Source organism: Oryctolagus cuniculus, chromosome 2, assembly GCF_964237555.1.
Source record: "Oryctolagus cuniculus chromosome 2, mOryCun1.1, whole genome shotgun sequence".
NCBI lineage: Eukaryota > Metazoa > Chordata > Mammalia > Lagomorpha > Leporidae > Oryctolagus > Oryctolagus cuniculus.
This window is the reverse complement of record NC_091433.1, coordinates 96,414,104-96,426,776: the sequence shown is the minus strand read 5'-3', so window position 1 is coordinate 96,426,776 and position 12,673 is coordinate 96,414,104. Positions and strand designations below refer to the sequence as shown.

At 37.4% G+C, this 12,673-nt stretch overlaps 1 pseudogene; it reads right to left on the bottom strand.

Annotated features, from left to right (window-relative positions):
- Window positions 1-2,058: 2,058 nt before the first annotated feature.
- LOC127488237 (N-alpha-acetyltransferase 50 pseudogene) lies at window positions 2,059-11,057 on the bottom strand (annotated as a pseudogene).
- Between the last annotated feature and the right edge of the window lie 1,616 nt (window positions 11,058-12,673).

Below are 12,673 nucleotides of genomic sequence, written 5' to 3'. Positions count from 1 at the left end.
GCTCCTGATTGGAGGAGAGTGTCATGCTCATCGTGTGGGCAGCAGAGTTGGGATTGGTGGAAGAGGACTATAAAGGAGGAGAGAAACAACATGCACCAGGAACATCTGAGGAACATCTGAGCAGCCGCTGAGAGCCGGCCGGCGGTGTGCCACTCCTCCGCGGGAGCGGGGAAAGCGGCGGGGGGTGCTGCCCCTCCGCGGAGGCGGGGTGCCGGCAGCTAACCCGGGATGGCGTCGTTCCTCCGTGAGTGAGGGAACGAGCGGCAGCAAACCTGGGAAGAGCAGGACAAAGAGAACAGCGCAGCGTCCGGTGTCCTTCCTCTGCGAATGGGGGAGCGACAATTAGCTTTGAGAAAATAAAGGCTATTTTAATCCCCCAAAGGAGGAACCAAAATTTCAAGGATAACGATTTTTATAAATGTCTTTTTATTTATTTTTCCTAGAGAACTTTCTATACTTATATGTCTTTGGTTTAAAATATAGTGTCCTTTTACATGCACTGAGAAAAGCCCATCTGGGTTACCCACAAATAGAAGGGAGCCAAAATCTGTAGTATTCGAGCCATCATACGATGCTTTCCAAGTCAAATTAGCAAAAAAGTTTATCAAAATCAGAGTACCAAGACTTGAACCAGGCACTTCCATGTAGGATATGGGCATTTCTATGTAGGATATGTTGGCTTTAATCCTTGGTGCCACAATGTCTACCCCTTCATATTGTAAAATTGAAAAATAGAGAGTACTCAAGGTTTTTTTTTTTATTTTCAAGATGTTTTTGATTATTCAGATTCTAATGAAATTCTATATGGATTATAGTTTTGCTTTTTCTTACTTTCAAAATTTAGTTGGAATTTTGACAGCCACTTACATTGTACATTAAGTTAGGCAATATTGCTATTTTAACAACTATAATATTTCCCAATACATAGATGTGGAGTATCTTTCCATTTATGGATTATTGTTTAATTTCTTTCAACCTAGTTTTATAGTTTTGAGTGAACAAATCCTTCATCTCATTGGTTAAAATAATTTCCAGGTATCTTATAATTTTGGTATCACTTGAAATGGAATTATTTTATTCATTTTATTTTAAGGTTACACATTATTGTATAGAATTTGTCATGTTTATTTTTCATACTGAAGTTTTTTTAATGAATTTCTGAGATCTAACAGTCTTGTTATCAATGAACTGGGCTTTTCCACATATAAAACCATGCCATCTGTAAAGACACTGATTTTTTTTTCTATATCAACATTTTTGTTTTACTTGCCCTGGCCATAATAGTGCAGTGTCAAAGACAAACAGGAAAAACAAATATCCTTTTATTGATTTTAATCTTGTGGGTAGCACTTCAGTATTTGCCATCAAGTATGATGTTAACTCCCTTAAGGCATTTGGATCTGGCTAAAAAGCCCAGGAGAGTTTCTCAGGCATGGAAAGCCAAGAGACTGTGGCAAAAAATGACCTAAATGAATGATCTCTGTGAGTGAAGTCCCAGTGGAAAGAACTGGCCATCTAAGAAGGAGGTACATTTCTCTGAAGGGAGGAGAGAACTTCCACTTTGATTATGGACTTTTCTAAATAAGGTCGGAGTTTGTGAATTCAAGAGGCTTCCATAGCCTTGGCAGCTCATGAGAAGAGCCTCGGGTGATTACTGACATCATAAATAAGAGTGTCAATTGTTAAATCAACAACAGGAGTCACTGTGCACTTACTCCTCATGTAGGATCTCTGTCCTTAATGTGTTGTACTGTGAGAATTAATGGTAAAACTAGTATTCAAACAGTACTTTATACTCTATGTGTCTGTGTGGGTGCAAACTGTTGAAATCTTAGTATATACTAAGTTTATCTTCTGTATATAAAGAAAATTAAAAATGAATTTTAATGAAGAATGGGATGGGAGAGGGAGTAGGAGATGGGATGTTTTGCAGGTGGGAGGGTGGTTATGGGGGGAAGAACCACTATAATCCAAAAGTTGTACTTTGGAAATTTTTGCTTAAAAGTTTTTTAAAAAATAAAAATAAATAAAAAGCAAAAGAAAATAAAATAGCTCAACACCACTTGAAATTAACTAAGGCTGAAATTTGATGTTTACCTTATTTTAAAATGTTGTCTTAATTTGGAGACTTCTAAAGGGTTATTTCAAAATGTAAATCAAGGAAGGTTAAAAAGGAAAGAGTGTTCTTGGTAAGGAAGTTTAAGAAGGAAAGATTTTTTTTTTAATAAAAAAAGGAGGTGGTTTGTAAGAATTATTTATCCTGATGGCTAGTTTACTCTAGACTGTAATGGAAATGATAGGATATTTGGGTGTGTGGAAGTCACAGAAGGTTATGAAAGAAATTTTTGAACATACAAGCTATTAATCTATTTTTCTTTGACCTAGAATTAGAAATTGATTGTCTGTTAAAACAATGAGTTATTTGCAGTGCATGTATGTTAGTAAATATTCTGATAGTGTTAAAAATTTGTTTAAAATAATATCTCTTTTTAATAGTTTTATTTAATTGGTGACTCAGTTGTTTTTTAAACTGACTCCAGTAAGATATATTTTCTTCCCTCATTCTGACTCTGCTAAAATTGTTCCAGGTTATGGGATAATTCCGTGTGCTAACTAATTTAAGTTTTATTTAATTAATTCTTGGGATGACCAAAGACAGATTTTGTGTTCTGTTGAAGTTATCTATTGTATTCTCTTAATTTCTCTGAGTTTTTATTAAGAGCTGTGGGTTGTTTAAATATGTGCTTATTTAAAAGCATTTGAGTAATCATTTTGTATCAATGATCAAATTTGTTCCATATTATGTCATGATGTAAAGGGATCCTATTTCAACCAGGTATTTTGAGTCTTAGCTAATATGGCTGTTTGGATCATATTAAAGGTACTGTCAAGATGTGAAGCAATGCTAAATTTTGTTATGATAATGTAGAATGATACTGATGCAAATGTCCAAAATTCTAATGAGCTTGTGTTGTTATCAGACATGATGATTATCTTAATGAAAAAGGCCCAGAGACCTAACAGTGTTAAATGCTTGATAAAATCCTACAGGAGCTTTCTAAAATACTGTGTGGAATAAGCAAGTGCCTATTCTTGTTGGTTAATGAGTTTATAATTTTAAACATGGCTATTTAAATCTTTGTCATCCAGAGTTTTATATTCTTCAAACCTTAAAAATCAAATTTACTGCTCATGAAGTTAAATCATTCTTGGTTCTGTATTTAAATGTGCCCTTTTAGGTTCCAAAGGACCTCTTTTTCCCTGACATCTATTGTGTTCAATACTCCAGGACAGTTCTGTAAGCAGATAGAGCCAATAATATTCTACAGGTTCCAACTTATATTATGGTTAACTCAGATCACTAAGAGCAGAAAGTAATTCTAATTGGTAGATGGTAATAAGAAAACAGCTAAAAATCTTAGGAAACTGTTACTGAAGCCACTTTATTGTTCTATCATGTATGTTATATTACATGTATACACATGCTGTTTGCATGGGAAATTTATTAAGAGTTCTGTTTAATTGGCTTGTAGATAAAATATCACTCATAAATTCAAACTGCTAAGTTAATCAAAGATATCTTTTTGGTTCATGTGACCTAAACTTCTGTACCAGATATTATAAATTTGTTAATATGTTTGCACATGGGTTTGCTGGTCAAACAAGTTACACTTGTGTTAGATATTTAAGCAATGTTTCCAAATACGTCCACTATTGTCTTGAAATTTATAGAAGGCATTTGATCTTCAGGTAAATGTTTTCATAAGTTGTTACTAAACAGTTAAAATTGTTTGCTAGTTTTCATTTGATATTCTTATTGTCAGTAAGCAATATGGAAAGCCTAACTTGTTCCCTCATTTCTCTATTCTCTTAAATATAGGAAGCTAATTCTATTCTGAAGAACTCTTTATAACGTACAATTTGATCTTTAGACATTATAAAAGGGATGGCTAACATTTTTCTGTAATAAAAGCATAGCCAAAATGAGAGCTTAAATTATGATTCTACAGTTAGATTTACTCTGCCATGGGCACAGTATGCAGGCAAAACCTCCCTTTTATAAAACCAAACAAAAAGAGAGAGCTTTACTAATGACTTAAAATTTAATAAATAAGGTGGTCATCATTTTTTTACATAGCTTTCCTCTTGGGAAAGCTCAAAGACGAACCACTATCAGAACATGCCTGTGACTACAAATTTCTAATTTAGGCCACCAAAGATTAGGGTCAGAACAACCCCTTGACTTGCATTCTCTTAAAGATTTATTCTGGTCTGTATTAACAAAAACCATGAGGAAGAGGAATCTGGGTTGCAGTAAGCAATACAAAGATAGGCGGCAAACCAATTAATGGCTGCTTTACACAGTGATCTGCCATCAAAGAGACCCAACTGGAAAGTCCACTGCATTGTTTTTCAATGTGGAAAGCCAGGGCTTCAGTAGAAGTCAGCTTATGACGAGCCCTGGCAACTATGCCAGCCAAGAGTTGGGTCACTAGAATCGACCTGCCCTGGAGTCGAAGGGTTCCAGGTCAGAGCCACAGGCCTTGTTCACTTTAAGCTGAAAAGCCAAGCCCTTCACTCGCCCCAGCTTCCAAAGTAACCACTACTGTTGAGGGGGTGGCCAACTAGGGTCAAAAACATTGCAGGCAGAACTGCATATTAACTAATAAAGGTTTTCCTTTTAAAAATGCCACCTACCTTCTCTTCAAGCCAGCTCTCCTCCTAGGCCACCTAGGTAATGGAAGTCAACAGGGTGCCTCCCTTATGATGTACCACATGTAAAGAGATATAGATAGGTCTCAGACTAATAATTGACAAGGCCTTAAGCCCACCTGATTATTTTCAAGCCCTTTCTGTCAGTTTGTATTTGCCTCTCCATGAAAAAAATTTGCTCATGGCTTAGACACTTTTCTTAGGGCCTCTAATAATGATTCTGTCCTTGGTTTTAGATCTTGTGATTTTAGATCCTGTGAGTTTAAATTGCTTGTTAGGTTTGTTTTCTATGGACTTAAAAAAGTAAAATTCTAGGTGGCCATGCACATGAAACCTCTTATGGAAGCAGTTTTTGCAAGCTGCCACCTCCTGCTACAACCCTGTCTTGACTGCCCTTCCCAAAGATGCCCTTTTTCAGCATGAAGCAGCCAGAGTGATCATTGCCCAGTTCCCCCTAACAGATGTTAGGGCTTCAATCTCCAGGAGGAAGAATGTGAGGCATCAGATGGGTTACTAGAAGCCAGGGGATCACAATGGAATTTGGGGTGTAAAATATTTGTTTTCTTCCCCAAAACTTTATCTTTAGCAAGAACAGGCTACCCTCCTTCCTTTGGAATCTCTAAATTTACCATGGAATAGCAAGGGAGCTCCTCCTGAGCTCCCACCCTTAGCAGGTCAGACAGGATGGAGAATTGTAAATGAGACCTTTTGATGTTTTTTTTTGTCCACATCTGGTAACTGAATGACACTATAATCATCAAGGTTTTTTTTTCCTTCAAACTTGTACTTAAAAGTCCCCTTTGGGTTTTCCTCTCTGGGAAGCCCACTCCACTCTGGCTGGAAGTCCTTAATTCTAATAAATATTTTTAAATCTCAAAAAAATCTTTTCCACAATAATGCAAACATCAACACAATGAGGAAACAACCAACAGAAGGGAGAAAATATTTTGAAAGTGATGGAAAGGGAATATTTGCACATCACTGATAGGAATGTAAATTAGTACAGATGTAACAAAAATTATATGATTAAAATAAAAATTACAGATGTATAAAATTGTATGATTAAAATTAAATTGATTAAAATAGGACTATAATATTATTCAGCAGTTCCGATGAACACATAATCATGTATCTAAAGGATATGAAATGTGTGTGTGAAAGAAACATGTGCTTTCCTCATTTTCATTTCAGCCTTATACAAAAGTTGTAAGTGTGGAATTGATCTATCAGCAGATAAGTGGATAAAGCAACCTGACATATATAAATACACACACACACAAAATGGAATATTGTTTAGTCTTAGCATTGAAGGAAATCCTATTAATTCTGACATGGATGAACTTGGAGCACATTCTGTTACAAGAAATACACCAAGTACAAGAAGAGAAATACCTTTGTTCTCACTCATGTGTACATTGTCCAATGTCAATCCTGCAGAAATAGATTTTGGTGGTTACCAACACTGGGAGATGGGGAAGTCAGGAGATATTGATCACAAGGATTAAGATTGGGCAAGGCCAATGAGTTCAAGTGAACTATAAGACATCAGGAGAAACACAGTTTTGAGAACAGTAACATGTTGTTGAAAAGTGCTGAGACAGTAGGCTTTAAGTGTTGTCAGTATAGGAAATGATAAAGATGTGATGTAAATCACATGGCAAATAATTGGACTGAACCAGTCTACAAGTGTACAAATATCAAATCATTCTTCTGTAACCATAAATCCATATAAAGTTAGCCATTTTGAAATGAAAATATACATTAAGAAAAGTTTATTGACAGGGCTGGCATTGTGGCAGAGAAGGTTTATGTTCTGGCCTGAAGTGCAGCATCCCATATGGGTGCTCATTTAAGACCCGGCTGCTCCACTTCTGATCCAGCTCTCTGCTATGGCCTGAGAAAGCAGTACAAGATGGCCCAAATCCATGCACCCCTGCACCCACATGGGAGACCTGGAAGAAACTCCTGGCTTCAGATTGGCACAGCTCCAGTCATTGCAGCCATCTGGGGAGTGAACCAGCAGATGGAAGACTTCTCTCTTTCTCTCTCTCTGACTCTCCTCTGTCTATGTAACTTTTTCAAATAAATAAATCAAAAAATGTTTATTGAGACTGTTTTATCATAAAGAAGAAGGAGAAAATAGATATGACAATAAGAAATAAGTTATTGGAAAATAATATATTTCCTTTCAGTTGCTATATAATATCCATTAATGATGAGAGCTTGGTGGTTCCAGAATTCTGTATGGGGAAAGCTTCTGGCTGATGGATTGGTAGATATGGGGAATGAGCTTCTACCCCTCTGTGCAATGTAGCCCACTTGCTTATAAATCATGAAGCCCATTTTTCTAGCAGGATGTTGCTACCCTATTAGACACAGCAATGACGACATTTTCTGCGCTACACCTAGGGTCATCTGTAACTGATGTGGCCATTCATCTTCTTGCTGAACCATCACGTGGAATGATGCATTACTGGGTGTTTTGCTTATTCCAATATCAATTCTTTCTAACTCTGCCAAATCCTTCAAACCCATCTATTGGCAAAACAGTATTTGGCCCTTTGTTCACATAGTGTAACATAGATGCTCTCCTAGGATACAGTGAATCCCAAGGGCTTGTTAGACCATGATGAAATCATAAAAGCCAGAGGGTTTGAGCAGTCAAAAACATGTTTTTCCTAAGGGTTTTCCCCATAATGAAGAGTTACAGGTGCAGAGCCTCAGACAGGTGATCTTCAATTAATGGGGGAGTTGAAAGGAAACAATAAATACATCAAGGCAGAGCAGTTCTGATCAGAGGGACATTAAGAGCAAGGTCACAGCCATGTATCTTTCTTATAAATATCTCCATTCTGCTTCTAGCTGCTGTTCCCTTGTCTACATCATGAGACTGATACACATTTTGTATATGTTGAGGGCATATAGCAATGCTGAGAATTAGCTATGCCCTACAAAGAGATTAATTCTCTCTGCTCCATGATGAATTTTTGTAACTGGTCCATCCCTATGTTCTCCTCATCTCAGCTGAAACTCCAGGCTTTGGGTATGGCTTGGGAAGACATTGACATGTCATTGTCTCTGATTTTCCTCTTTCTACTCCTATACCCTTTACACACTTCACAGGCCATCACTGATAGAAGCTGCCGCACATACCTGAAGCCAAGTGTCTACAGAAATGGAGACCTTGTGCTGGGTGTGTTTTTCCCCCTTTACTACATGGAAGTGGAAAGAGACATGACCCGGTTATCTTTTTATTGAAGCCTGACTATAAAGTGGCTGCATCTTGGTAAATTCAAGGGTGTGTGTAAGTGTAAAGTGTGGTTATGCCTTCATGTGCATCTATGATTGTGCCTGTGTATTTTCAATCCCTCTTGAGAATTCTGAAAAGTGTGGAAAGAGTAGAGAAATGTAGATGATGCAGGTGAATGAAGGTCATCCACCTTCTTTCTCCATACATGACTTTTTTATTTTCTATTTGTCCTCCAATCCTTTAGAGGCAGATGAGAGTAATCAGTATTTTTGTGCTTGTGCATTGACAAGATATCTCTGATCAAACATTGTGTTCTTATAATGAGTGAGAGTGTTGGAACCACAGGATCCCTACTGCTAGCACTCATGGAAGGGGTACATAGGAATCCTGAAACACAGAGAACCTTAGTTGAGCTCGATGTTAAGAACAAGGGGCTCACTCTGTTGTCTCTGCTGACACAGCCATTGTTCTAATGTGCCTGATACAGAAGCCATGGATGTCTGAGATTTCCCACCCTAAAACACCCTGTCCCACCACTGATCAATAATTGGGTCTTACTGAAGCCATTTGAGTCCTTGATCCTGAAAATAAGAAGAAAGGGAATCATCTTCCAAAAGTAGTTGCTGGCTGTCTCTGGGTTCCTACTGATTTATTTCTCCAAGAACAACAGAGAAACTGCATTCATTCTGAGCTTCACACCTGTGTAGAATGTGCTGTTGGTAACTGGGTTACTGCAATTATGCTTGATGAATGGGTTAGCAGCAGACAATCTGTCTCTGCATATCTTATTTGTTACAACAGTAGAGTGTGATTCTCAAATGTTCAATAAAACTACCTGCTCATGTGTCTGGGAGACTGGGTTTCAATATACCATCTGTTTAAATATGTTGGTATTTTCTTGTCAGTTTCTTTTGGAATTTGACACTTGTCACCACCAGGTTGCCTTACACTGGAAGGAACTGATAGTGTGGATTTTAATTTTTGAGGAATAATTGCAGTCTTGTAGTCATTCCTAACCTGTGCCTTCACATTACCTGGCACGTCTTGCTATATCATTTTAAGTTTTCTCAGCCCTTTTTATTTTCTCTATTAACCAAAATATAAAATAGAACATTTTATGTAAAACATGCATTTTAATTCTCTAGATATGTGGTAGCTACTGATTGTTTGTATTCAGTCAGAGATATGGAGACAGGATATGATGATCTGAAGGTGAAGGGATATCTAATGTCAGGTACTCTGGGGAAAGTAAGGACCAGCCTCATTCAGGAGCACAGGGTGAAAGCCTTAATATATACCACAAATTTAGAGGACAAATTTTTTACCCTGCCTCTCGTCCTCCAGCCCAAGATATATCTGGCCATCCTCATTCTATACAGAAGTGGGACAGTCACCATGTGTTTTTCACATCCTAGAATATTCTAAGCCTATACCTAGGAAAATCCTGATGTGTACTCAGACTCAATTCTTCCTCAAAAGGCTTCCATACCTGACAGTATATCACAAAAATATTTTCCTACAACTTATGGATGTTATTGTTATTGTTTCCATGCCTACTAAGTCTCATTTTCTGTACATAAGCCATGTTTGTTTACCCAGTTTTGGGTATTTGGGATGCTGCTAATGTTTCTGTGATGTCAAGTAATATACAAATGCTAATTTTTATTTAATAGTTTGCATATTTCTCATATAATTAGGGAAAATTCTAGGATCATGGGGTATGCTTCTTCATTGAGTTTTTGGTACTACTTATCAAATACTTGCTGATAAATCAGATTTCCATTTTTACATAAAAAGATGTGTGAGACAAGAAACATGTGACTGGGTTTTTGAAAAAAGATTAATTTATTGATTTATTTACTTATTTAGTTGAAAAACAGAATGAGAGATGGAGAGATAGAGAGAGAGAGAGAGGTTGTATCCACTGGCTTACTGCCCAAGTGGCCATAGTGATAAGGGCAGGGCCAGGTTGAAGCCAGGAGACTAGAACTCCAACCTGGTCTCCCACATAGGAGCCCAAGTACTGGGCCATCCTGAACTGTTTGTCCAGGTTCATTAGCAGGGAGTGGGAATGGAAGTGCAGCAGCCAAGACTTGAACCAGTACTTCAACATGGGATAGTGGTGTTGCAGGAAAAGTAAAGTTCATTTGTAATTTGTTCAATTGTCTGCTTTTTGCACATCTACATCAGCGTTAGAAAGAAGGGACTTGAGGTTTTTCTGTAGCATGTGATCATTTTCTGGCTCTATCCTCTTATGATAATTCTGCTTTGCCTTAGTAACCTCAAAGCCAAATTTCCTGTCAAGTGAATTGACTCATTGTTGATCTGGACATACAGTTCAATGCTGTAAAACACTATCTTTTTTACAGATGTTTAAGCCATGATTTAACATTTTTCCCTATTACTAGCCTTTGGTGAGGTGTCAGACATCCAAATGTCATGATGTAAAGCCTCTTCTGATTCTGGGAACGACCCACCCTCTAGCATACCACATCTACAGCAATATCATTGAAATGGGCAAATTTTGATAGCTCTCCAACCTCCATAAAATCCTTGTAGATCTTGTCATTGTAGCTGGCTGAAAATATGACTTCATTCAATCTCTCCAACTGTTTAATATTGTGTGGTGTAGGGGCCCACACTGTGGTGCAGTGGGTTAAGCTGCTACCTGCAATGCCAGCATCCCAATATGAGTGCTGGTTCAAGACATGGCTGCTCCACTTCTGATCCAGTTCTCTGTTATTGTGCCTGGGAAGACAGCGGAAGATGGTCCAAGTGCTTGGGCTCCTGCACCCATGAGGAGATCCAGAAGAATTGCTCCTGGATCCTGCTATCTGCCTGGCCTATCCCTTACCGGTCTGGCCTTTTGAGGAATGAACCAGCAGATGAAACATATCGCACTCTCTCCATCTCTCTCCCTCTCTCTATCTCTCTCTCATTCTCAATCCCTTTGTAACTCTGTAGGTCAAATTAATAAATCCTTAAAATGATGATGATGATGATGATGATATGTGGTATCATATCTCCAAACTCGATTTGGCCTCTCGTCTTCCTTGCCTGCTGTGACTGTTGTTACCGCCTCTATCAATGCCATCGTAACTGCTTTCCAGAGCTCTCAGCACCCTAGGATAAGGCCACTCAACCCCACAACCTGACTTAGTCACTTACAGAAGGGAGATGAGTCAGTGATAGAGACCAGGAGAACTGAGGAGGGCTGTTAGCCTCTAAAAGGGGTAGGAGGTGCTTCTTGCAACCATGAGAGTGCCTGCACGCCTCCACACATGCAGTCAGGGCCCAGACTTTCTTACTTTGTTACTTTACAGATGTTTTTTCCATTGTGTTCAGAGAAGATACATGGTATGATTTCAATTTTTTTAATTTGTTGATCTTTGTTTTATGGCCAAGCATATGGTTTACCCTAGAGAATGTTCTATGCATTGATGAAAAGAATGTGTATTTTGAAGCTGTGAGATAAAATGTTCTGTAGAAATCAATTAGATTCATTTGTTCAATAGTGTAGACTAGCTCTGTTGTTTCTTTGTTGATTTTTGTCCAGGTAATCTGTCCATTGTTGAAAGTGGGGAGTTGAAGTCTTCCAACATTACTGTATTAATTATATCTCACTTTAGACCCATTAATATTTGTTTTGAATAGCTGGGTGCTTTAGAATTTGGTGCATAGCCATTTACTATATTCACATCTTCCTGTTGAAATGATCCCTTAATCATTATATAATGACTTTTGTCTCTTTTAACAGTTACTTTCTTAAAATTTACTTTGATATTATGGCAGCCATTGCTGCTTTTTTTAATTGCCATTTTCATGGAATATCTTGTTTCTGTCTTTGCATTTTCAGTTTGTGTGTATGTGTGTTTTGTGATGTGGATTTCTTGTAGGCAGCATAGATGGGTCATATTTTTTAATCCATTTTGCCAGTCTGTTTTATTTAATTGGAAAATTTAGTCCTTTTGTGTTCAAGGTTATTACTCACAAGTAATTATTTCATATGACTATTTTTGTAAATACCCCGATTATTTGTATGGAACTTCTTTGTACTTCTGCTAGGAGGTTTTCTGCCTTCACATGCTTTCATGCTGCTGACTATGCATCTCTGTTTATGTGTGTAGAACAGCCTTAAGTACAATTTGTAAGACTGATGAGGTGGTGATAAATTCTTCCAATTTTGGTTGTCTTAGAAGGTTTTATATCACCTTCATTTATAAATAAGAACTTTGCTGGCTACAGTATTCTGGTTTGACAGTTATTTCTTTTAGGACTCAGCCAATAGCATTCTTCATGAGAACTCTTCTGTCAATCTAATTGGAGATCCTATAAAGTTCATCTGAAATTTTTCTCATGCACATTTTATGATAGTTTCTTTTTATTTTACTCTTGAACATTTGACCATAATGTGTTATGGTGAAGATTTTTTCTGATTATGTATATTTGGGATTCTATGTGCTCCTTGTACTTGGATGTCCACATCTTTCTCCAAATTAAAGAAATTTTTTGGCTCTCATTCCATTCAATAATTTTTAAACTATTATTTTTTCCATTCTTTCAGGAACTTGCAATGCACTTATCATTTGATGGTGTACCAGAGATGCAAAAAACTGTTTTTAGGCTTTCTAATTTTTTTCCTTTTGTCTGAGATATTTTGAAAGTTTTTTCTTCTAGTTCAGATATTCTTTTTCCTCCTCATTGTGTCTA